This window comes from Arvicanthis niloticus, chromosome 29, assembly GCF_011762505.2.
Source record: "Arvicanthis niloticus isolate mArvNil1 chromosome 29, mArvNil1.pat.X, whole genome shotgun sequence".
Classification (NCBI taxonomy): domain Eukaryota; kingdom Metazoa; phylum Chordata; class Mammalia; order Rodentia; family Muridae; genus Arvicanthis; species Arvicanthis niloticus.
In genome coordinates, this window is record NC_133437.1 from 9,045,990 (window position 1) to 9,071,475 (window position 25,486).

General features: G+C 37.5%; 1 long non-coding RNA gene across 1 annotated transcript in view; it reads right to left on the reverse strand.

The window, feature by feature from the left end:
* Positions 1-25,486, reverse strand: part of LOC143440363 (uncharacterized) — an 85,977-nt gene that overhangs the window by 22,297 nt on the left and 38,194 nt on the right. Inside the window, exon 3 of the long non-coding RNA XR_013108101.1 lies at positions 689-834. This is a non-coding gene — a long non-coding RNA (uncharacterized LOC143440363). The remainder of the gene's footprint in view (positions 1-688; positions 835-25,486) is intronic.

The window sequence follows — 25,486 nt, forward strand, 5'->3', positions numbered from 1 at the left end:
AAGCAAACTACAACAGGGCATAGTGTGATCTGTTTTAATGTTTTACTACTTCTTTGCTTTTTAAAAACTCACTTTGGACATGTCTGTCTTACAAATTACTTGACTTCTCAGAGTCTACTTTTCATCTCAAAGGGAAGAATAGAAGCATATACCTAGCAGGAAGAAGCAGACAATAAGCTAATTCTAGCTTCTTACTAAAACTTCTGTCAATGCATGAGTTTTGTGTTTATGTTCTTTGAACAGTAATATAGGCATTTACCAATCATAAAAGCATGTACACACACACACACACACACACACACACCTGTTTTCATTCTATTTTTTTTTTTTTTTTTTTTTTTTTTTTTTAGTATCAAAACATCATTCAAAGTCTCTACTTGTTAAAATTTCCAAAGCACTTCTGGGTGAGCATTTAAGAAACAAAGCTGGCCTTCACACACACACACACACACACACACACACACACACACACACACACACAAGCTATTTTACTATTTGTCAAAATTATAATATGCAGAATATAATGGAAATGCATGTAGAAATTGAGTCATTTTATGAAGGCAGTTTGGGTAATCTATGTATTTAATAGAAACCTAAGACAGTTTCATTCCTGAGTCCCCCGCCTCCTCTTGCAGAATTCCTTAGCCAGTCTTTTACAATAGTCATTGCCAGGGTACACAGGACTCACCAGTGACCTATTGCAGACAGGTAATCCAGAGCAGAGTGAGCAGCTCTCACAGTACAGGCAGTGGCTTGTTCTCAACTCTTTAAAGTTCATAATTCAGTCTTACTGTCATTTCTTTCCACTTGTCGGTGCTTTTATGAAGGGTAAAGCTGAACAGAAAGAAAACCAGAGTCATTAACTGCTTGAAAGTTTAATGTGCCACCAAACCAGAATTAGATGTGATAATGAAATTTCCACTGCTGAAAAGCAGACTTCGCTTGCTGATATATGTAGTGAGAAGGTGGTCTCATAACCAACGAAAATAAAAAAATAAAAATAAAAAAGCTAAGTTTTTTTTCTATTTCTCATTCAAGTTTTTCTCTAAAATGGCTGAACACTGAGTTATACTACTTTAAAAGTGTAGTAAAATTCCTTGTTTCTTAAAAAAATACATTGTAAATATATAGATGTCAATCAAATCCCTTTACATCTAGAGACATTCTGGAGCAGCAGATACAATTTTAAAACATGCTTTATTCATCTATGTTAATGGAGCACTTTACACTGTTACGCTTTATTTATCTACACTAAAGGGGAATGCTAATCCCCACGGTCCCTTCCTCTGGCCTAATCACAATCCTAAATCCAATGTTCAAGTTAAAGCTAACAAAAATTCCAGACATTTTAACTACAGAGGGTCCCTAATTTTTTTTAACAGTTTCCCAGCTTTACTGTGAAAGCATCCTTTGAACTTCAACCTTCCCTTCAGGCTTGACTCTACAGCAAAGCTGTTGTCCTAGCTGACCATGTAATCACAGGAAAGAATAGCCTCTACTCTACAAGGCACTGTTGGTTAAGCACGGTAGAATGTTCAATGAGATAGTACATCAGATACATTTTCAACTTATTGTCAACTTAAAATACATACTAAGAACTATTTTGGAATGCAATCCTATTATAAATCAAGCAATATCAACACTTCAGCTTCTGTTCCTATGCTTAATATTTATTGTCAGATGGATCATGTATTATTCTTCAAGTACAACACAATCTGTCTGCCTTTTTGTCTTTGAATAAACCACTATCTTGCCCTAAAGTTCTCAAGCAGGGCTGCTTCATCTTACTTCCTGCCTCTAGGTACCGACTGTGTGTTTCTTCCTACCACTTCCACTCAGGGACCTGTTATAGATCACCATCTGTTGAAATTGCACTCATTTAAAATTGAGTTAACGTACCCCTTTCAAGAAAAGTTTCTTTCTTGACCACCCCAAACTTACCAGATATCTTACTCCTCTACATCCAACTGTTTTGGATGTATGTAAATCCAGTTGATTTACATCTTGTATCTTAATTCTCATCCTGTGACACACAGTAGGAATTCATTCTCTGTGTGAACAATATTGTACTTTCATTTACATCCAACCTTCTCCTCTTCCTGGGTTTATAAGCCTCTTAGTCATCAAAGGGAGGGGTGGAAGGTAGATGCTTATTAGTCTTCATAACATTTCATCATCTAATAGACTCATTGCACATAGTGTAGACTTGATAAGTATTTCCTGAATTTCATGATTAAACTGGGTCAGTCAGGCTCAGCTAGAAGTACCTCAGTATTGCTTTCAAATTTATCAGGAGCAATGGGGGTGATGCAAAAGGCAATTGCCTTTGCTGAATCATAGCTGCATTTATATCACAGTAAGCTTTGGAAGGTACCACCTTTCAAATTAAATACAAAAGCAATAACCTTCCTGTATGTTATATTTTACATTCTCCTGGCTTCTTTCAGGCATGAGGACATATCTGTAAGGTGTTGACCTAAATTTCTGCTGACCTAATTTCCTTGTAGCAAAAGGATTTCGGTGCAGCCTGTCCCTGCTGCGGAAAGGTTTTGTTCTACATCACTGTCAAATTTCAATGACAAATGGAATGAACTTTGTTAGTCCTTTTGAGATTTCAGACTATCTCAGGATATTGCCTTTTAATATCTAAGAGGATATCAGTGATTTGTCCTACTGGCTACAGAGTGCAAAGGGGGCTCCTTGTTTCCCAGGCATTTCCTTTAGGCTGTCAAGTATGTTTCATGGAAGCACTAGACACTTCCTGCAAACATTTTTACTGTCTAGGAAGGTTGTTAATGAAATGGAGAAGAATATAAGTGACAAAATGAAATTACTGGGCTCTTAAGTAAGGGATAGAGCTGTTTTCAGCACTAATGGATTCTGCTTTAGGTCTGGTCCTATGTATTTTGAGACAAACAGAAACTAACCTCTCTTTTGATTAAAATTTTTCTCCCAATGGTATATATACCAAAATCTATTTTCCAATATACTCTTAACATGAAAATTGTATGCATTTTTGCTCAAGAAGGGTCATGATAAAGGAAAAAATGGGACTTAGCCCAAATAATTCAGTAAATATAAAAGCTATGTATCCATAGACAGGAATTTAACAACAACAATACCAATTCCTTCCATTGAGTATTTTAAAAAAACTGGAAGATTAATTCTACTACGTTTTTATATTATATCTACACAGGCTTCTTTCTATTAATGTTAGAATCATGTGTTTACATGTAGTCTTGATATGAGATATATTAGTTTTGAGATTCAGAACTTTAATAACTTTCAGTGATATGGTAAAAGTCACTTTAGCTGTTTAAAATTACTAGAATTCTCTGATATTATAGCTTAACAATGTTATTCCAGTGTTTCCACGGGAAGCAATTCTCTTAGAAGACCTGAAGGTACCATACCTTGTCAGTCAGTGATATGGTCAGCAAAGTGTAGGGGACTTTGACAAAAGCAGCTGTACCAGCAATTTAGACTGAACTTAAGTTGTGATATGAAATAGCACTAAAGGGTAGAAGAAAACTAGCAAGGAAAAATAAAAGCTATTCTCAAGGGAGAGAAGATATATACAAATCAACTGCAGGTCAAAAGAGAAGTGGTGAGTTATTTTTAAGAATAAGATTAGACAAAATCAATAAAGAAAAAAGGTTTGAAGAAATCAAACACTGTTGAATATATTTCTGAAAAGCATCTTGGATGTTAAAAAAAAAAAAAGATGTAGACAACACACACGGTAACTGGGTAATATAAAAAGAAAGAGAACCACATAAAAGTCCTTCATCACCAAGAAGTTGTCGGGGACATTGATCCATGTCATGACTCAAACTGGCAAAGGCATTACCAATGCACTGCTGCACCATGACTAGATTAAATAATGGCCAGAGGAACTGATCAGTTAGAATTGAGTATCTTACAGTAGTTTGGTGTGTCATATTAAACCAAAAGCAGAGAGGAGAAGCAGATTGTAAGATAAGAAGAAGAAACAAAGGAAGAAGAAAAGAGGAAAGGAGGAGAAACAGCAGGGGAAGAAGAAGAAAGTGTGAGAGACAATAGGCCATGTGACTAGTTCTTTCTTTTTTATGCAGGTTCCTAAATCACTTTATTATAATCATAAGCAGAAATTGGTGGGACTTATACATCAAAGCATATGAAATCCACTAATATGGCATTTTTATGTTTTGCTAAATACTTTAACAGAGACAAAATTCCTCTCTAACTTATTCTTGATTTTGTCATAATTTTCAAAGCATACTTTTTTAGAGTATAAATTAGAATTTCATTTTATTATTTGAAGGTGGCTTGATAAATTGTAACCACATTATAAACCCTATTCTCCCAAGTTGTTATTGGTTCTTTTTTCGTCAATATTTTATTGTATTCTTTCTGTTGTATTTTTTTATTGGATATTTTATTTATTTACATTTCAGATGTCATTCCCTTTACCCATTTCCCCCTCCCTAGAACCCCCTATCTGATCCCGGATCCCCCCTCCTTTTTTTTTTCTTTCATGTCATTTTAATTACATGCATGTATTAAGGTCAGTTCTAGGTTGGGGGTCTAGCAATACAATAGATGCAAATAGTTAAGGAACAAGCAAGACAATAAACACAAATAATCAAAGAACAAGCAAGGTATTAAACCCAGTTACATGAACACTCCCATGATCACTGTTTCTAAGGGTTTATCAGGATGACCAAAATATCTAAGCCTACTTCCCTGTCATAGCCCAGAGTCATTTTCACATCGGAAGCCTACTTCCTTGTCTTCAGCATCAGTGTTGGTATGGCTACCTACAGCAAATTGACATTTCCTAATGGAATTTGCCAGAATCTCTAGAGATGTTTACTGAGACATATCTGAAGATATCCAAATGAAATCAAAGAATCCAGTATGAAATCAAAGGTCATTAACATTCCAAATGATTTATTTTAGAGAAGAAATAGCACAGGTCTATGGGTTATAAATAGAACAAAAATATTTTCCTATAAAGCAAGACTTGAAAAGCTGTTGCCTCAGTAAGAAATAGTCTTAGTACACAATGGCCCAAGATGGTTTACTTGCATACTAGAGATTTTGTGTGGATTTCGTGAATATCTTGGACATCTTTTAATTAAGGAGTCCATATGACATCTATCTTGATTCATACAGGAGACAGTAAAGCTTTCAAGATACAAGTAAATTGGTAACAGAAAACACATGTTCTCATGTATCCATACATGGAGAATTTTAAAGTCGTTTCTTCCTATAAGATATAGCTTTCCATTATTTTCAGAAAGTATTTGAGGAACAAATGACCTTTGGCTGTCAGGGTTTATTGACTCAGCTTCCTACCTCAGCAACGTCACTCAGTGTCTCAGTGTGCTGTAGCACACACCTGTTGCTCCAAGGTCTCCTGGTCAAACACAAGGAAAGGAGAGCAACTTTTAAAATCCATTTTGACTTTATCAAAAACAAAGATGACAAATGAAGCAAAGACTGGGGCACATCATACAGTTGGCTGAGCCCGTTTCTGTACAGGCAAACTCCTTGCTGAACCTCTGCTTTCAGAAGCCGCAATAGATTGAACAATCAGAGCATTTGAAAACCCAATCATTCCCACAAGGATTTGTGAAGTGTTGGACGTCTGGCATATGGGTGTTCTGAATAAAAGAATTTTGCCAGGAGTTTTAAGATCAGAGATCCACAATTAATTCTGACTGCTTGGATCAATAAAGATTGTTTTCCTTTGAAACAGAGCACCGTAAGGTTATGTAATTTGAGGTATAGGAAAATCATTGCCTAACAAGCAAAGAGTGCTTTGTGCCCACAGAATCCATTTGGCAATAGTTTCAGCATGAAAAGTAAGACCATTATTTTGATGGGACAAATGCATTTGAAAGCCAGGAAAGATTATATCAGTGAAAATTTCTATTTGAATAAAATACATTTATTTTCAGCACAAATTCACTCAGGTGTACTACTAACCACTGCAGAAACGCAGTTCAGTGTGAGTTCTTTCCTAAAGGAAAACGTGTGTGAGAACTCAGGTTATTTTGTCTAAGGCAGCTGCTACTTGTTCTGCAGAAGCAGGAATGTGGCTGGTGACAAGGTAGCATGGAACGTGACACCTCTGCTGGCAACCAGCCAAGAATACAGAATGTTTTAGCCAGTCTGTGGTGTGGGATCCATTTCTTAATTGTTGATAACATATAATTAGGACAATCTTAGCCTCACTTAATGAATGCAGTAAGTTAAACTGCAGTGCTTGAGTATACTTGGATAGACTTTGTTAGTCTTGGAGCACAGAACTGCAGAGTAACATTTTATAAACAGTACAAAATGGAATCTTCCCTTTGCAAACTATCGGCCTGGAATTATGGCCAACATCTTAACCCACACTATAAATTCTGTGCACTGTATAAATGTCAACTGATACTCATGGACAATGTGCCCAAAATAAATTTTCCCTTTGAAGATTTTAAAGGTAAGATTTATGTGAAGAAATTTGGCACATGTTTTAAAATGACAGATTACATGCTCTGCTAATCAGTTATCAACCTGATTTATTCTGAGGGGGTTCCTTTCTCAAATGATCAAAGCTCAGTCAAGTGGACTGTTTTATTTTAATGCAACTATTTCCGTGAAAATAATATATTGATTACTGTATTTTCATTAAAATAGAATAGTTGCATGTATTTTTTACACCCCTACTACTTAGAATTACATTTTATTTAAAAATCATTGTAAAGGATACTAACATCTTTATATAGGCCATAAGTAAACAAACTCGACTGAATTTTTTTTTGTTTTTTATCAAAGACTAATTTTTTTTTAGAAGGGGAAAATCTTAACAATCTATAAAATAATCAAAGAAGTTTAAATTTTTGTTAAATGCATTCTAGGTTTTATCTAAAAGAAATCAATAAAACAAACTCTTGCTTAGAGAGGGGTACTATTTGCCCATAGCATGCTCACTTTCCCCCGGGTTGTCATCGGTTTTTTTGTCTGTAAATTTGTTCTAATGTTATCAGAATCAATTTTTAGTTTTAGTCATCCCAAAGGAGCTGTCTTGAGTGAAGCTGCTATTGGCAAATTGTAATGAAGAATCAGCTCACATAGCTGTTACTATGGTGCTCACATATCTGAAGAAAATTTTAGTGGAAATAAAATTCCAAAGCACTAAATTTAGAGGTATTTCATTTCCTAGTAAGAGGCATAAAAATAGTATTACTAGATACAATTTGAATTGCAAGGGGAAGATATTTTTTTCCTCCATGATGTTCAAATGGACACATTCTACAAAGCCAGTTTCTTTCCACAGTCCTAGAGGCATATTAAAAATCATGTTTCCTAACTTGAAGGAAGGCCTATGAAGGACAGTACCTAAGAATGGAGACCTTCACTTTCACCTGGCTCTTGTTTTCACACAGAAACATTAACATGAGAAAGCAATGTCTAGTTGAGTTATACTATTATGTACTAATAGTTGTACTATTAATTACACTATTGACTGTTAAATTTATATACATATATATACACTACAAGTAATAATACAATGTGTATATATAATGTATATATAATTAGTATTATATATAATACTAATATGTACTAAGAAAGAAGCAGCAGTGCTATGTATTTGTGATAAGATACTAAGTTTATTCTCTCACAGAGTCAGGAGACACAGAAGACCTCATTGGCATCTGATATGGTGACTAGAAATTTCAGGTATAAATTCTATTTTTCATTAAAAAGAATAATATTTTCTTCTGTGCAAAAATCAACCAAATTCCATTTTCCAAAAGTAGAAATAATTTTTAAAAGCTCTAGAAATTATGACAAAATGTATTTCCTAAATTAAAATTACTCTTACACATTTAATATAATTTAAATATGCCTTTGCTCACTATTCAGAACTTGCCAAATTCCTCAAGTCAAACTGCTTCCTAGAAGTACCACCTAAACGTCTGCTGGAAGAAAAACATCTTAAAATTATATTTAAATTTTTATTTCATTTAATGCTTTCTGTGATTAAGCCACACATAAAAAAAAAAAAAAAAACAGAAAAGGTCTACAATAGCTTTTCGAATTTCATTTTATCTGAATTTCTAGTTTTTTAAACAAAAAGCGAAAATTTTTAACTTTCACAAAACACAACTAAATCTGTTAGCAGTCTGTAACTTTTATGAGTGAGTGATATAAATGCTAATAGTTGGAAATAAAAAGGTGTTCTAGTTTTCTATACATTATCTATAAGTTTATGTTCCACACTTAGGTGCGTAAAATTCACGAATACAATATAAAAGGTTTGGGACTCCCTGTGCTCTGTGTGCACAGGAGAGCCGGATAAGAGTTGTTTTATTTGTTCTATAAACTGTCAAGTTAAGCTCCAGCCTCTAATTCCAAATGCACACATTGCACTAACACGAACACATGTGCCCGTGATTTCAGAGACTGTTTTAGAAAATGTGGTCATTACATAGGCTTCTTTTTATCATGAATTTTGGATTTGGGAGAAATTTTGGCTGAAAATTTAAAAAGCACAGCAAGCCTCCGTGAGACTTAGTGGCGGTACTAGCATGGTAGAATGGGTAATCTCCGGTCTTTACATCAAGGTCTAACCCAGGACTTACACTTATCCATCTGCACCATAAAGGCAATATCCTCTCACATACTGCAAATATAGAGCATGGTTTTAAAATTGCATAGTTTTCTAAATATATTTTCATATTATTATAGTTTAATTTTCATTTCTGTTTGAAAAGGCCCGTTAGAGAATCTGAAGTCTAACTGGGAAAGAAGGATAAGAGGAGGTGAATTCATTTTGCTAACAAGTAAAACAGAAAGCCAGAGCATTCGTAAAATAAAATTTACTAATGCCTTTTTCTTTTACAAAACACTTAGGAAACAGTTTAAACTGCACAAGAATGCTGCACTGCAAATGTCACCTTTTGGTAATTCATTATTTATTGATAAAAGAAGTATTTGCCTGATTTTTGTCGGTAATTATTTTTCCCTTTTTGCAGACTGGATACTAAAGATAATCTACTAGTCTTTATCTACTTTTAGTTTGCAGCAAACCCAGTTTCCCACCTTTGTTACTTGCTAGACAAAATGTATCAGGAGTGCTTCTCATATTAGCCTCACCAGGAGAGTGTGCACATTCAGACACATATTTCCAGACTTTGAACGATACAGGGAGTGTAATTTGCACATACTAAACCAATGTATCTCAAAACATTCCCTAAATCTCATTTCATTTTGCTAAGGCCAATACAGTAATCTCACTGCCCTAGATCAGAAAAAGATAAGTACTTGGCTCAAAAGTAAGGCTCTGTGGAGAATAAACAGATTTACTAAATGCTTTTAGAACCTACTTTCTATTACACGAATTAATCCCGGACAACTTATCCATACGTCTCTCATTATGCAAGCAGAGTCCCTTCTACCTGTGAGCTCTCTAGGTCACATGGTGGTTCAAACATCCTAGGAGGCCTCAGTACATAGTCAGAGAAGCCATTCTGGATTGTCCATCTTAAGACTGTGTTTCAGTACCCTGGTCCCCATTTTTCTTTTCTCTTAGTGGTTGGGTGGGGAGAGTCCCAAAAGAAGTACAAACTCAGCTTCTGTATCTGAATCCAGAAGGAAACGGCTAGAACTACCTACCTAGCATGCAATGGCTTTCCTAGAATTCCTTGGTTTCAGTGTGGCATAGATGAAAACAAGGAGCTTCCATAGCACCTCGCTCTCAGTCCCAAGGAGAGCTGAGGGGGCAGCTGTATTGAGATTTGGCACACAAAAGACCTCCGTGGCAGAGACCCAGTTTAGGCTTCCACTGGGAGCTATAGGGAAATAAAGCAGAGATTGGACTTTTGTAGCCCCAACCAGACTAATTTCCTGGCAAGCAGACCAAGCTAAGAGAGCACATGTCAACCCCATCTCTCATACCTTACAAACCCAGTAGACAAGGGATATCGTTATGAATCCCCGATGATCAGTAGAACTCAACACCAGTAATGCCAGCTCTTCCCTACCACTCTCAAGACTGTAAAATAACCAGACACTAACTTGAAGGAGAGCCCAGAAGTGGACAGAAGGCTGAAAAATCTGGAAGACTAAGCATGTTTTCCTAAACAGACAGCATTACCTAAAAGGATGGCTTTAATTATTGAATTGGATTGAATTTTAAAATGCATGGGACTCTAAATTTATAAAAGAACCAGAATAGTTATAGACAAAATAATGGAACTGTTTTCCAGGGACACCCCAGTTGCTGTGTTCATAAAGTCAATGTTCCATAACCAACACAACAAGTAAAGTTTCCGCAGTGAAAATATCCCCATCCCCAGACAAATCTTGCTCACCTGTAAGATCACTACATGGCATCTGGCTACAATCGGAATGAGCTTTTGCAACTCAAATTTTCCATACATGATGACTGTGTTAATAAACTAAATGGCTAACTTGGTTTTCTATTTTGCTTTCTCATACATGTGTAAGGTAGAGGCACAACTTTATCTTATAATTAGCACACGAAATGGTGGGCTTCATAATGTCACTTTATACATGATTGTGTCATTGTACTTTACCCATCTCTCTCTCCCATTACCTTCTATTGTTTCTTAAATTGTTTTTGGATGGTTAGTTGTTTGGTTGGTTTTGGCTTGGTTTGGTTTGTCTGCAAATAATAATACTATTATCTCCCATAGTTACTTGAGAAAACATGTAAGATTGTTTAAATAAAGTTAAGGGCATTTTATAAACTGATTAATGCCCAGATGCTGTGCATCTGGATCCTCCAAAGGCCACCAGCTGCCAGCTGATACCATTTGGAGGAAGTAAAAATTTCAGGACGTGGGGTCTAAATGGAGGAAATAAGTTATTGGAACTGTCCTTTGGAGGTGCATGCTGGGACTTCTGCTGCTGCTGTAGGTGCCATAGGCTTTCTGGAGTACAAGGTACACACCATGATGTTATGCCTTAGCCTGTCCTCAAATAAAAACAATAAACCATGACCAGAAAGAGTGACTTCAATGACTTCTGAAAGAGTGAATAAAAACTAAACCTCTTGTGTCCAGAGAGTGCTCAACAGCTGAGAATGCTTACATAGCAAGCACAAGGACCAGAGTTTAGATTCCAACATGCATAAAATAAGCTGAGCGCTCTGTGTATGCATTGAACTCCAACATTAAGAAGAGATAAAACCCTTGGGGCTTGCAACTGCCCCGTGTAGCCATGAAAACAAAACAAGGAAACAGAAATAAAGATGTGAGTTCCAGGTTCAGGAGAGACTGTTCTGTAAAAGGAATATGCAGAAAAGGAGAGAAGATACCCAGAGCCCTCTTTTGGACTGCATATACCATACTCACACATGTCCACATCACAAATATCATAGCCCCACACACAAGCACCACACACACATGCACGCACACAGATATACTCATACACCCATGCACACATATACATACACACCACACATGCATACACATACACAACACAGACACACATACACACATACACACATACACATTACACACAAACACATACAAATGGACACACACATACACACACACATACCATACACATATACACATCAGATGCACACACATACACATATACACACACAGACACACATATATATACACACACTACACACAAACATATATCCATGGAGACACACACAAAGTCCTCTTTTAAGTTTTTTTTTCAATATATTTGCTTTTCTGCCTTCCTATCTTCCTCTTTTGAGTAACTTCTATAAGAAATATGAAGCAATTTAAAATACTAAACTCTATATCATGATGGATTTAAAACAAACTAGAATAAAGATGAATCAAACAGAGAAAAAGATAAATGTTAGAAGAACCTGGGATTAATTTATCTTCAGCTAAATGTTTAACTTTAAGCTTTATGTTCTGCAAATGGAAAAGAAAGTACTGGCTTTGGTAGCCATTAAGTCAAAAATTTAAAACCATGAACTTTATTTTTTTTCTTCCTTAGTTTTTATTAATAAACATAAACTTAACTCTGCAATCCAGTTAAACTTGGAGAGAACTGAAGAGAATATGGAATCCAAAGAGCCCAGCAATTGCAGAGATTATAGAGTATTGGCCACAGATGGAATGGAGGTGCTCTTCTGAGCTATAGAGGGAAAATACCGACAAGTCAGAAGAATTATTCCACAGTTGAAAATGGTGATCTTCTCACTGGTCTTGCCATTCCTGAACCCAGAATGCTTCATAGACTCCATGATGTTCGTGCCTTCTTTCACTTTCCCAAAGACTATACTCAGCCACTCAGTCTTGACAGTACAGATAAAAAAAACTGGGACCCACATGTGTGTGGTCCAGCATTTGCCATGGACAAGATGCCACAACCTGCATGCTTCATGGTGAAGTTCTCAGCCTCAAAGATTTTCCCCACAGATGGACCTGCCACCAGTGCCACTATAGCATGTGGAGTCACCACCCTAGCACATGAGATAATTCTGTGAAAGGAGGAACCCTTACATCCACATCTTTTCTCCCCAGTGCCATTAACTTTATATTAATGATTCTTCTTTAAATTTTCTGAAATCAGACCGAAAAAAAAGTGTTCTCTCCAGACTGGAACAACGGCAATACAATGGACATGTTAAAACAGCGGGAGAGGGCTATTTTTGTGGAGTTCCAACACTAGACAGAGAACTATAAGCAACTAAGAAGTGCTGGGAAAAGGAGAGTTAGCCTCTCCCAAGGATGAGCTCCCTTATTGGTTGTCCAATGAAGAATACTAAGCCTTGAATCCATACAAACAAAAACATCAAAAAGCAGACTAAGCAGGTTATACATACTTTTGCATGTCATCATATACATATACACATACACATATACATACACATCACAATAATAATCAAAGTAAAAGGGGCTATTGATTTAAGAGTGAAGAACCACTGGAAGGGCTGGAGGAAAGAAAGAAGAAAAGTTATGTGATTCAATTTCAACTAAAATATAGTTTAAAATAACAATAAATAGTTTGCTAACCCTTTTAGCAAACTGGAATAAGCTACTTGCCATCATTTTGTGATTTTGGTGGACGCTCTGGGAGGTAAAGAGGAGAAAGCAAAAGGATGGAGTTTCTACTGTTCCCTTACATTGCTCCCTGCCTACTATACCACTTGTCATTCTTGAGGCATTTTCATACATGTTAAGCCAGTTTGAATTATATTTTCTGTTACTTGCAACCAAAATATGTGAACGTATATCCAAGAGAACAGAGAAGTGAGAAGGAGAACAGTTTATACTTCCTTATGTATTTCAATCGTATGTAAAAAGTCATTTAAATGATGTTGGTATTTAATTTGTTTAATATTAAAGTATGTGAGACCTTTTAGATCTCAGAAATACCAAATATTACCTTCAAGGAGTAGATTCGTAGGTCTCAGCAGTGCACAACAGCAGATGTCTTTACAAGAAGGAAACACAATCCTGCCTGTTCTGGTCCTATATAGCTCAGGATGTCAGTGGATAACCCATATGGATTACAGGTGTCAGCACCAGAAAACTGGGAAGAAATTAGTCCAGAAGGGAAAATGTAAGTGGAACATCCTCTGAACAGGTCTCCTCTGCTCAAGAGGAAAGGGGGAATTTTCTGCCCACACTTTGAGCTTTCTGTTTCTGTTTTGTAGTACTCCATCTTAGCCCCCCTCTTCCTTCACCACTGAAAGGCAATGGGGAAAATAGACCTCACCAAAGCACAAGCTAGAATGACCCACAGTGCAGCGCTGGCAGACAGCCAGTTCTCCAGCACTGATGTGGTCCTCCTTAACTCCTCTGGGGTGGACGCATGTCGAGGCTTAGTGACAGCAAGCTATTGCAGCAGCTGGCATACAGGGAACTGAGTAGAGTTGCTGCAAGAAGGGTGGGCAGAAGAAACACTCCAGAAAACGCTGAAGTATAATTTCAAGCAATCCGCACTGTTTGGAATGTGGGAAACCACAGGGTAAACAAGCCAAGCTGGCATGCAGCAGGCAACAGTAAGGCAGGACATTTTTAATGTGACCCAACAGAGAAACCAGATCAAAGATCTGGAGCAGTTAGCATGAAACGTTATTCTACAATATTGATTCATTCTGTGGGCAACTTTCTGTTGCATACTTACAATGTACCATACTCTATGACACTGGAACCTGGAAAGTAAAGAATGATTCTGTTCTTCTGTACTAAAAGCTAGACAGATGTCCAATATATATATATATAATTTTACCTTTTTTCCCCTCCTGTAACAGTGTCTTTCTTTGCAGTCCCCATTCACATCATGACAGAAATAAGGCCTCCTGTTAGCCTACTTTCCATAGGTAGCCTCTCATTTCTAGGAACTTAAAGTACCAAAGGAGAGGAGGGGAGGGGAGGGGAGGGGAGGGGAGGGGAGGGGAGGGGAGGGGAGGGGAGGGGAGGGGAGAGGAGAGGAGAGGAGAGGAGAGGAGAGGAGAGGAGAGGAGAGGAGAGGAGAGGAGAGGAGAGGAGAGGAGAGGAGAGTGAAAGAGAAGGGTAGTGGAGGGGTGGGGAGACAAGGAAGAATCTCGACTTATCATCAACATCCTACCAGCACTCTGACCCATTTTATGCTAGTCTCCATGTGCCATCCTTGGTTAAGTGAGATTCTCTGGGTCCTGTGCTCATATAGCTGTGGTTTCAGCATCCTCAGACGTTTCTCTGCTGCCTTGCTGTTCCATGCATTATCTTGGATCCTGGGCAAGCAGCTGCCAGCACTCTACCATTTTATGACCTAATGGCAATTTTACCAACCCTGGACTGAGGAGGAGACAAAATTAGCTATTCCCCAGGTGTAATTGTCATCTTGGAGGCTTACCAATGAATAAGCTCACCCTTTCTCTTTTAAAACTCTTTTAGGCTGTATTAACTCAGCTGTTCTAGCCAAAACTTCTTTCTAAGCTGTCTGATTCAAACTGGCTTCTCTCAGCTTCTCACTGAATTGCTGTTTGGCCTCAAATTAAGTCTTGAAATCTAGTCCCATCTTCTGGCTCCTTCTCTTTCTCTGGTTCATTCTATCTTCACCTGTGTCTAGCTTATTCGTTCTGCATTCTGTCTCTGTAAAAAAAATTTAGGTAAAAATTATGGCCTCTTCCTCCTCTTCCTCCTCTTCCTCCTCTTCCTCCTCTTCCTCCTCTTCCTCCTCTTCCTCCTCTTCCTCCTCTTCCTCCTCTTCCTCCTCTTCATCCTCCTCCTCCTCCTCCTCCTCCTCCTCCTTCTTCTTCTTCTTCTCTCTCTCTCAATATCTCTCTCTCTCAATCTCTCTCTCTCTCTCTCTCTCTCTCTCTCTCTCTCTCTCTCTCTCTCTCTCTCTCTCTCTGCCCTGATTTCTTAAGGAGCCTCTCTTTGTAGTGCTGTTCTCTTGTGAGTTGATCATATCCAATCTCTGGCTCATCTGTTCCTCAATTAGAACAAGTAACTTTCAAACATGGCTCCCTCCATCTACCTCCAAACCAAACTTATGTGCATTGTTTGGGATTGAAGGCTTGTCCTATGGGCATGTCTATACTCAAAGCAGAGAGATTAAAGGTATGTGGTGTGTCTGCATTCCAGCTCTATCACACAGACCTAGAACGTCTTTGGATGTGATCCTTTGACAAAGCAGCCATGTTGCTAGCTTAACATTTCTCTACAGGAGGGAAAGATAAACGAAGTTACATTTTATACAGATAAATGTCTGTTTTATTGAAAATAGATTCTTGTCTCATATAGTACATTCTGATCACAGTTTTCTCTCGCTGCACTCCTCCCAACTCCCTCCAACAATATTTCTTCATCACTAGATCCAGTCCCCCTCTGTTTCCTCTTCAGAAAAAAAGCAGGTCTCTGAAAGACAAGAGCTGATCACAAGATAAGGCAAAAGCCCTCACTCTCAAAGCTAGACAAGGAAACTCAGTAGGAAAAAAATGAGTACCGATAAAAGACAGAGTCAGAGATACACCCCCTCTGACTGTTAGGATGCCCACAAAAACACTAAGCTATATGTATCATATACATAAAGGGCCTATTTAAATATTATATCATTCTTCTTGTGCTAAAAGTTAAAAACACTGTGAGGTTAAGAAAAACTAAATCTGGAGTGAAGCCCCAAAACAGAAGTCAGGTACAGAATTGTGAATTGTGAATACTCTCCTATGTTCCTTTAGCAAGTATCTGTTTGACCATTAACTTCCATTACAACAACTGAGGCATTACTATATGCTAGAAGAGTAACGGACAACGCTTTTTCCAGCTCTGGATTAAAGTTTTAGTGTTTTAAAACTGATTTTAAGATCTTTCATCAAAGCATGTGGAGATACAACAGGCAGAGACTGTTCACCATCTATGAGTATTAAATTCCCTAGTGGCAGTTTGTCTTGCAAATTCTACCAGCACACAGAAAACCTTCCTTTGCTCTGTAGTCATTATGCCGTCAGGATATGTGCACCCCAAGAAAAAAAAACCCACAGACTCACATCACTCTTCCCAACTTAACATTCAGAATTTAGAAGTTGAGCATGCTCAGTGGATCTGACAGGGAGTACTACTGAGGCCTCGACTCTAAATAAATAGTTTAAAATAAAAAAGTTGTATAAACATCAGGCCATGCCAATAATGCGGTTTGAGAGGGAGTGCTATAAACACAAAGTAAATTAAATGGGATCTGCTTTTGTGGGGTAGAGGGCTACTTAGACTGGCTATTATAGAGAAGATTCTGTTGTGTGGTGCGACAGCACGTACCCATGTGGCTAACCTACCACTGGTAGAAGAAACAAATCCCACCCATACCTAGGACTGGTGCCACAGCCAGACCACAATTCCTGTGGGGATGAACTTAATTTGCTGAAAATGAAGGCCAGGCTCTGTTGCAGCTCATTAGCTGGTTACAGACACACTGCAAGAGAAGAAAGTGGAATTTGCTCGATGTTCCAACTTCTACATGTGCTGTGAATAAAACAGACTATTGTTTTTTTGATAAAGAAGTATTGTTTTGAATGTGCAGATTGGCTAAGTAAAGCCAGCAGAATTTTTTGGCCAAATATAGTCTCTTGCTCACTCCTAAAAATCCTAGCTTTCAAATTAGGAGCTGAAGTCATTGAAAAAAAAAAAAAAGTTGACATTCCTTCAGCCTGCTGCAGCAAAGCCAAACAAATGTTTGGCTTCAAGTTCACTTGCATCTCTTTCAGGAACCTTTTCCTTAACATGAAAGTCTGAAAAATACCATTTCTTTTTATCAAGTCACTTAGTGCCCCACATGTGTGTGTGCGTGTGTGTTTGTGCATGGATGAGTATAGGTGTGTGCCTGTGTGAGTGCATGTGTGTGTGTGTGTAATTGTGTATGTGTGAGCGTCTGTGTGCATGTGTTTGAGTGCATGTGGGTGAGTGTGTACATACTAATCAACAGTATTATGGGGTCAGTGTAGTGATGTAAAGCATGTGGGTCACATTCAAACTTAAAGAAACTCATAACTTTATAGCTTCTGGCATAATTTAGGTCACAGTCACAAACTGATTTTTTAAGCATCATTAACCACTGAATGGACAAGGAATGTGTTATTTTCAAGAAGTTTCTTTGGTGCCAGTTCAGGCAATAAAAATCTTAAGATGGGGTCAAGCTGGGAAGGTAGCTTACTATGCAGTCGCCTTCTCAATAGACTTTTTTTCAAAACCATAAAAATGGCATGCCCTTTGACAGTGAATTCAAACACAGACTGGATAACGTGGAGTGACAGCATCAATTTGCTTTAAGAAAACCTCTTGATGACCCATTTCTGCGCAGTCCATAATATTAGTGATTTGGCCTTACAAAGAGCCTACAAAGATGTTAAACTTGAGGGGCTGAATATGCAAGGTTTTTATGATCCTTGGTACATTCTTCATGTGATACCCTTTGCACGTTATCCAAAACTCTTCTATATTTTTTTTTATTTTGCTATAGTGATACTACTCATATTAATCAAATTCTCTCTCAGGAAGCAGACATGAAATAGTTTTAATCAAACCTTTTTACAACATTTTGACTACTGCAATCCATGCCCAGATCTGAAGAAAGTAAAATGGAAGAAGGCTTGTGTGATTCCTTCCATCTCTTTGCTCTCCACTGCTCTGGGAACTAGTAGGGCTGTTTTGTTTGCAGAAGTACTTGGCAGTTTCCAAAATGCAAAGGTTTGAAAGAAGAGTAAAAATGTCATGTGGTTGAATTGTAGCTCCCCTTGGATCAATTCTAGTTTCTTCCTCACATTATGCAAACAACATTAGAACTATAGATGGCATTTGTCATATGGAAAGAAAAAATGAACCATATATCTTAAAATACCATTTGCATAATAACTTCTATCAATGAAACATCAAAATCCTGACTATGTACCTACAGAGTCCGTGAACTCTCCCTTCAGAAACTACACTTTACTGTTGCATTCTTTTAATAAAATTTTACCTATATTGCATCATCAGTATCATAGTGACTACAGCATCAATGTGTATTTACTTTTGTGCTTTTATTGTCTATTTTCCTAGAAGCCCAATTTGTAAATTTTTCTGCTCTTTTCTGTAAATTTTTCTTGTTCTTTTATAAACTACCAGCAATGCCTTTGATTTATGTGTTTAAAACCTCTTAGGATTCAGTCTAGAAAAGCCATAGACTGTATAGCATAGGGAAATGAAGAAGGTCATCTTTTCGGAATGGCTAACCACAGCCTTAAACTGCAAATACAGAACCACTGCTTTAGTGATACACTTCTGGATCTGAATTTTCTCTAATAAAGAGGTTTAATTTGCCGGGCGGTGGTGGCGCACGCCTTTAATCCCAGCACTTGGGAGGCAGAGGGAGGTGGATTTCTGAGTTCGAGGCTAGCCTGGTCTACAGAGTGAGTTCCAGGACATCCAGGACTACACAGAGAAACCCTGTCTCAGAAAAAAAAAAAAAAAGAGGTTTAATTTAAGCATTTCTACTAGTTTATAAGATGTGTATATCCCTACCTCTACAAAGATAAGGTTTAAAAGGTAAAATCACCTTTTCTCCCTTTCGTTACTGTGGACATCCTGCCACACACACCTGCGTCTCACTTGCTTGCCTTGTCTTTCTATGCAGAGGTCTTGGGTAAGATTTTTCTTTTGCTGTGTCTGTGTCCAGTGGCATTTCACATTCTTTCTCCAATCTGCTCTGAGACAGAAATGGAGATCTAAGTCTAGAAAGAGTTTATGCTAACAGGGATCGATATGATTCTAGCTGGAAAGCAGCTATTTACGTCCCCTACATTTTCTGTGAGAGAACTGCAATTTAGAAACTTCAGTACTCAGGTAAGTAAGGGGATATTAAAAAGGGCATGCCTGACTACCTCTAGCCTATTTCAAAGAGTCAAAAAAAATGCATATTGAAACAGAAATTCAAGTTGACCAGCCAATGAATTTTCCATTGAAAAGCATTTCAATTTTGATACTAGTTTATATCTTAAGCTTCTGAAATTTAACCTTACATTAAACTATATTTTCCAAAGCCCAGATAACATCCACACATGCTTGCTGTTTTGTGAATAACAGCAATAACTTGAATACACTTAGATCTTTCAGGTAACAAGGAACATAAGGTTATTCCAAATAGTCTAAGTTAGTATACACTATTGTAGGGAAGCCAGGGTCTCATTACCTTTACAACAAGTTCCCCAAACATACAATATTACTCAAAATGGGAAGACTGTTCAGACTGTGATTTATGACAACCAGCTTTCGGTGTTGCATCTCTGCATGTTTCTGCCTTTGAAGCTAAGGCTTCAACAGCAACTTGCTGAACTTTAAAGTTTAAAAAAAAATGGAAAATGTTCAGTACTGGATACATGGACTCATACATTAAACAACTCAAAACAAAGCGGTACCTGATACACACATGTACGTGTACTCACGTATACGCATGAGCACCTGCACGTGCATGCATGATGATTCACCAATAAAAGCAACAGAAATTTGAATGTGAGACATTTTAAATGATTCTTAGTATTATTCTAACAAGCTACGACATGATTGGTACTCAAGTAAAAGTCTAAGCATGGGAGGTTATCCCTTCCAGTCAGTCCAGAGAGAACAGTCATGTAGTTTCTGAGTTCAATTCTTAACAACAACAACCAAAAAAGTCAGAGTTTGCATTGTCTTTGCACTGTGAGCATTAACTGAGCATGCTTTGCACTTGGTACATTCGTACCAGAAACACCCTAAAGGTTTCAAACAGAAAACTCACTGGATTACTGCTAAGGAAAACAATAAATGTTCACAGACATAGCCATGATGGAGAAGCACTAACACCATGTAATCCTCAGAAGATACAATGTACATGCATCACGTCACAGGTTTCCTGACCACGTTCACGCTTGAGAAACACTCATCTAAGTATCCTGAGAAAAGGAGCAACTCAGAAGGAAGTGTGGTGGAAATTTCCAAAATACATAGAGTCTGTTTAGACAAAAACAGTGAAGACAGGCCTCTCTATTTAATGACAGGGCCTGGGCTGCCGGCCTTCTGTGATCACTGGCTCTGTGTGGTACACTTTGGTGAGTTTATGATGGTGTAAGTCGCCCAGCGAGGGAAGCACTCCCTTCCCCTCAGTGCTGTTTATTCTTAGCTTATGCACACAAAGAGTGAAGAAAGTTGTCAACAACACATCCAGTTTATACACTGAATGCTGCTAAGAGCCAGTGGACTTAAGTGAACCAAGAAGCTCTTGTAGCCTGAGAGTCTTTCATTCATTCATTCACACACACAAATATTGACTCTGGACCTACTATGTGCCAGGCATAACAACAGAAAAGGTTAGTTGGGGAAACATGGAGAAAGGGACACAGAAGTGGCAAAGACAGAAAAGAGTGGAAAACGATTTGGTTTTTTTTTTTTTTTTTAATTAAACAGTAGTGCTCAGTCACATCAAGTATGTTTCTTTCTAATTTAACCCATAATAATCTGAGAGGGACACTATTCAATCCAATATTCTCACAGCAGTTTAAAAACACATATACATTCATTCTTTAAAATATTTTTTTTAAAAAAAAGAACATACAACTCTAAGCATATCTGGGATAGAAAATTATGTCTAAGAAGGTGTGTTGTTTTCTGAAAATAAAGATAATTAACACATTTATAAAACCATTTTGTGTGTTCATTTTATAATTAGCAAACAGACTAAAGTGAATATGGTAACAACCCCAAATAGTTAATAGCTTTGAGGTAACTGTTGGGGAGAAGAAAGGGAGAAAAATGGGAGACAAGTGTTTTCATCTGGAATTTAGTAGGGTTATAGATCACAGTATTTCTTTTCAAATGAAGCCCTGTCCTTAGGAGGTGGGATTTAGGAGCTCTGGCCCATGGCAGGCTGTTTTAATATCATCCTGCGAATTGGGACAACAGAAATAGCTCTTGTTCAGAAAGTGTTTCCAAGTCATGATTTCTAGAAGTCACCTCACTTATCACTATGTCAGAATATTTTTCTCCAGTCCATTAAAAAGCAGGCTTTGCCTTTATGCTGCCTTCAAAGATTCCAAAGGTTCACTCCCAATGTCAGGCTACAATAAAATTCAGTGTAATGTGAACCACTCTATGATATTGCTGTTCCTTATTGCCTTTCAGCTGTACCATTCTAAATACAATAAAGAAGTTGTTCTGAATGGGACAGAGAGAGAAATGAGCATCAGTCTCCAAGTTGAAAAGTCACAAACTGTAATAGGCTAACTGCTTAGAGGAGAATTTTCTATATCGATGGTTGGTTATGTGTGTTTGAACATCGGAGTAGCTGAAAAGCACACGAGATTGCCTATTTCATATCATGATGGTTTGTATTCGGCATGCATTCCACAATGAGCAATAAAGCAGAGCCCTAGACAGCTGCAAGTGTATCAATGTGAGAGAGCAAGCCCCACGTTGCACTGTGGAGGTAGGAAAGGAGAACAGAACAGAACAGTAAAAAACAAGACACTTCTTTTGATATGGAGCTTGAGTCTCGACAACAGGTCAGAGCTATTCAGGGGGCTGTAAACCTAGGAATGTTCTGAGATGCCAATTGGCCTCCAAACGGTCCAAGCAGTTTATGTACAATCTTGGCACCAAAAGGCCTGATTCTCTATGTGAAAAACACTCAGAGGTAAGTTTCTTGCCTAGAAGACAGAAAATACATGATGCAGCCTAGACTTCAGGCTGTCTTTCATGGACTCACTTGGGAATCTAAGGGTGGTAACCCTGGTTTACCATCCTGGGATTTTTGGATTTTTTTTTTTTTCTTTGTGAGGGTTTTTTTTTTTTTTTTTTTTTTTTTTTTGATGATGGTATGAGCATTCTAAACATAAAAGACTGAAAATTCTCTGAGCATTTCGATGGTGACTTTACATATGGTCATCTGTTTATTTTAGGATGAGAAGAAGGACTGGCAGACAATCGCAGCCTATAAATACCACTGTCCCTAGTCATTATTTTAAGTGTTTCCTTCACCTTCAAAGGAAGGAAGAAGAGAAGGGGGAAAAGAGCTCTAAGATTTCAAGGGTAATTATATTTTGAAGTAGCATCTGAAGAATATGAATGAGTCCAGGTCACATCTTGGGTAGTTTTCTTGCTGAATTCCCACTAATGATCCCTTTCCTAGGACCTAAAATAAACCCCTCCATTCCTTCTCCCAAAAGGAAAATAACAAAACTCTCAATGCTTGCATGGAAATTATCCCCTGCAACATGAGTGAGTCATGCAAGCCACTGAAGGCAAAGGCTCCCTTCTTTGAAAACACACTCTGTCTTCCTTCGAGGGAACCTTGACCACCAATATCTGATAGAAAAGCACACAGAGAAACTTCATGTCATGCACCAGCCATGGCCCTGAGATGTTCTGTTTAAAGCAAATGGGTGGGCATAATTCAGTTCCATGTAAAGTTGGAGCTATACGTAAATTCACAGAAGAAAACTTGTCCTAAACACTTGCAATCTCAGTTCTATGTGCCAACATTTGCCTCAGTGGGCTGTTCTCTTCGATTGTTTGTTGCTTGCTTCATTTGTGCAAAATAGCAAAGGTGAGTCCTGTGACTTACTCAAAATTTATATTCCAAAACAACGTATTTGCATTCTATGTATTTGACAGCAGCCTTCAATGTTTAAGTCGTCTCAATGACTGAGCCAACTCTTTAGCTATTTAGTAAATATTCGTGGTTGGGGATTCATTATGAAAATTAAAATGTTATTGATTAGAATTTAAGTCTTATCAGTAGGTTTATATATAATAGATTCTGTTTAATATTTTTTTTTACATTCCATTGCAGTTATTAAATTGTTAAGAGATACAGGTTCTAGGATTCTATAATATCTATGAGCAAAGTACTTAAGTCCAATAATTAATTTCTTAAATTGAATCTTTCATATCACAAAACACATAGCAAAGTACTTACTTTTGGTCAAAGACTTTGTATCAGAAAAATTAAATACAGTTATAAATTAATTTATATTGTTAGAGGTTTTAATTTTTATTTATTTAAATTTTAATTTCTCATTGTTTTTAGCTATTACACATTACTAGAGATATAGAATTACGCTAACATTAAAATAACATACAAATACATACAGTGCTGTTCAAAATTAAGACTCCCCAGTCTATTTAGATTCTAGGAAGATCATTTTTGTCACAAAATTTAAGAATCATGAAATAATCATGTTTTAAAATTTAGAAATAACAATAGACACAAAGACATGCTATGTGCATATGTGAACATATGAACATACGTGTTGTGTGCAATGCCGTATGCTGAGCCATATATAATTAAATCTTAAACTCCTGCCAAAATGAAAACATACTGCTCTGCATGGTTATCTCGGTGGGATCAGCTCCTCTGATCGAGGCCACCACACTGCCAACCACAGAGATAAGCTGTCAATTCAATACCATCATTCTAAGGAGAGGCAGAAGCAAACGTTCCGAGATATTTTCTAAGAGTGAAATACAAATAGCAACTGAAGAATCTGGGGCTGAAAGCAGCATTATAAGACATGGTGATGAAGACACCTACTTTTGAGGAATAAAGAAATTGGAGAAACATGCCATCACATTTTATATTTCTTTATTTGGTGGAGGTGTGACACAGCAAGCAAGAAGAAGTCCGAGAATAACTTGAGGGAACAGAGTCTTTCCACCCATCACATGGTTCAAGAGAGGGAGTTCAGGTTGTCAGGCTTGGGGTCTAGAACATTTGTACATGGGATCATCTTGCAGGTATTGAAAAAATCATTTGAAATTATAAGTAACTGTTTTAACTGAGACACAACAAAATAAACATGTAATATTTATTGGTACCTTTGTGCTGTTTTACACATGTATGCTTTATATCAGGTTAAATACATTTATCTTTTTAAATATTGATCATATCTTATACTGAAAACCCTCAGAAATCTTTCTCCTAGCTCTTTGAAGCATTATTGTTATCTGTAGTCATCCTACCATGTGTGGTAACATTAGAAATTCTTAATCCATCTAAAATAACCTAGAGTTCATTGATCAACCTCATGCTATTCTGTCACTACTCTCTCCCCTTTCTACCACACTCTGGTAACAACTGTTCAAATTTCTCTACAAATGAAGTTTTAAATTCCATGTGTGAATGAGATCATGCCATATTTGTATTATTTGTATTCCATAGCCTAGCTTACTACTTACATAATGGTTTCCATTTCTACCTCTGTTATTCCATACATAACAGAGCAGTCATCCATAGTGTATATGTATAACTGTTATTTTCATTCTTCAGCAAGTTTATCTTTAATTTTTCCAGCACCATTTAATGAAAGCTCTTCTTTCACTACTGTATTATTAGCATCTCTGTAGAAAGTCAGTGGTCTATATGGGTCCAGTTTTATGGGTCAGTGGTCTACATGGGTCCCTCTGTTTTCCATTATTATAGGTGCCTATTTTTATGTGAGCGTCCATGATAACAGTTTTTGTAGTGCAGGTTGAAATCAGATATAACTAACGTCACCTACATGTTTGTTGTTGCCATCATCGTTCAAGATTACTTTGGCTATTACAAATAATTTTCATTGGATTCATACACTTTTTTATGTCTCTGAATAATGTCAGTGGTATTTCAACAGAGGCAGTTAAAGAGAACCTGTAGAAAAGTTTCAGTGGTTTGCTCTTTGGTTGGTGGTTAAGTCTCTGAGAGTTCCAAGAGTCTCGGTTAGTTGACTCTGTTGGCCTTCCTCTGCAGTTCCTTTTACCTTCGGGACCCTCAATTCTTTAAGCCCCACATACATATGTACCACATGTGGAATTCAGTCTTCAACTGGAGTTTGGGCTATCCCAAAAGCTATTGCCTGTATGTGGAATGTGTTCTTCTAGCTAGGCTGCCTTGTCTGGCCTCAGTGGGAGAAGATGTACCCAGCCCAGCAAAGACTTGATGTGTCACGTGCGGGGATACTCCACCTTCTCAGAGGAGAAGCAGAGGGGTGGGGGAGGAATTCTGGAAGGGGGTGATGGGGGCAGTG